At 34.5% G+C, this 2,224-nt stretch overlaps 1 pseudogene; it reads left to right on the forward strand.

Moving 5' to 3' along the window:
• The first annotated feature begins 556 nt into the window (after nucleotides 1-556).
• Nucleotides 557-1,877, forward strand: LOC123253566 (annotated as a pseudogene).
• Nucleotides 1,878-2,224: the final 347 nt, after the last annotated feature.

Here is a 2,224-nt window from a genome sequence, read left to right on the forward strand (position 1 = left end):
AGTAATACACCAATGTAGAAAGAAATAAGGATTTGAAACTTTGTATTTCTCTTAATTGGGATGCATGAAAAGAAAGAGTATACAAATATGCAGAAATGAGTGGGGAAGCAGATAAACCTCATTCTTATATGAGCCAGACAAAAGAGTTTTGAAGACATACTAACTTATATTTTATACAGTTTGCTATAAAAATATATCACAATCAACAGATGGGCATAATGTTAGGAGGCCAAGAAGGAATATAACAATAGGGAAGCAATAGTCACAAGCAAATCCAACTTCCTGATCCTGAATGAGAGTTTTAAAGGATTTTTTCAAAGGATAGAATTGGAAATTTAGAGAAGTTACCCATCAGTTGCAGAATGGCTGAATAAATTGTGGTCACTAAAAATAAAGCAATATTATTGCTCTGTGAGAAATGATAAATGAGATTATTCCAGAGAATCCCAGGAAGTAAAACTGATGCAGAGTTAAGTGAGCAGAACCTAGACAATAATGTTGTAAAGAAAAATAACTTTAAATGGCTTAGAAATTCATATCAAAGCAATAACCAACCATGTCTTCAGAGATCTATAGTGAAATTACCTATCTCCTGACAGAGTTTGATGGACACGAGGTACAGAAAAAAACATATGTATTTGGATGCAATCACTCTTAGTTTTATTAGACTATGCTTGTTAAAATGGTCTTTTTCTTTGTTTTTAGTTGGTGGGTTAAGGTTCATATAGCACTATTAATAGTGCTATATGAAAAAAGATACCATTGAAAAGGCTTGTTTAATGAATAGAAAACAATAGAAAGATATTCACAACAAAACACAGACAAGTAGGAAAGTTTAAAAAATAATATTTAAAGTATATGTGTGTGTATTTTTAATAGCAAGTAATATGAAATGGACATTCAACTTTTCATATAGTATCCTTTTCTTTTGCTCTTATTGTTTCTATGTGGATATACTCAGATTGTGTGTGTGTGTGTGTGTGTGTGTGTGTGTGTGTGTGCATGTTTATATTTTGAACTAAAAAGAAAAACTTTAAACCTTTAAACCTGGGAAAAAGCAAATAGAATACGTAAAAGTATTGTAATTCAAAAAAATCTTGACAGAATGAGAAAATTTGCCAATAAAATGAAATTTTATAGAAATAAACAAAAAGTCCTATACTTGGATTAGCAAAAATTAGCTAAGCCACACTTGAAGAGATCTCCAATGTCTGCTTTTGACCCCTCCAACCAGATGGTAAAGTGTGACCTTCATTTCAACAAGTACATGGCTTGCTGTGTGCTGTTCAGAGGTGATATGGTACCCAAGGACATCAAAGTCGCCATTGCCACAATCAAGACCAAGAGAACCATTCAGTTTGTAGAATGGTGTCCCACTGCCTTCAAGCTGGTATCAATGACAAGCTCCTAAATGTGGTCCCTGGTAGAGCCCTGGCTAAAGTACAGCAGGCAATATGCATGCTAAGTAACACAACTTCTACTGGTGAAGCACGAGTCTGTCTAGATCACAAATTTGACTTTATGTATGCAGAGCAGGCATTCGTACACTGGTATGTTGGTGAAGGCATGGAGGGAAGCAATTCTCTGAAGCCTGAGAAGATTTGGCTGTGTTGGAGAAGGATAACAAGGAAGAAAGCATAAACTCTATAGAGGGCAAAGACGAGAGTGAGGAATTCAGCAACCAATTTCATCTGATCATGTCTGTCTTTTGTATCTTTCTCTTTTCCTGCTACCCCCAAATAAAATCTTTTCTTACTTGCAAAAAAACAAAATGTAACATGGCTGACCAATAGTTCATATGAAAGGGACCTGGTGTTTTTTTTTTTTTTCAGATGGACTATGTTTCCAAAGAATTGTCTGTTCACTATGACAGTTAAAAAGCTAATTAGATTTTAGGGCAGGGTGCATGATAAGGAAGATTTTATCCTCATTATATTCTGTCCTGATAATATCATGTCTGGAGTACCATGTTCATTTCAGTTCTGTGTATCATAATTTAGGAGAATGATACGGACATGTATGGGACTAAAGAAAGCTGTGAAGCTTAAAATTATGCTGTATAAATATCTGAAAGAACCAAGAGAAGGCTAGTGTTTAACCTGAGCAGAAAAAAGAAGTAGCAATACCATATCTGCTCTCTTCATATATTCATAATCATATTAAAGAGGGACTAGAATGATTTTACATGATCCCAGAAGCCAAAAGTGAAATCAGCAGTTGAATG

This window comes from Gracilinanus agilis, chromosome 1 (genome assembly GCF_016433145.1).
Source record: "Gracilinanus agilis isolate LMUSP501 chromosome 1, AgileGrace, whole genome shotgun sequence".
Lineage (NCBI taxonomy): Eukaryota > Metazoa > Chordata > Mammalia > Didelphimorphia > Didelphidae > Gracilinanus > Gracilinanus agilis.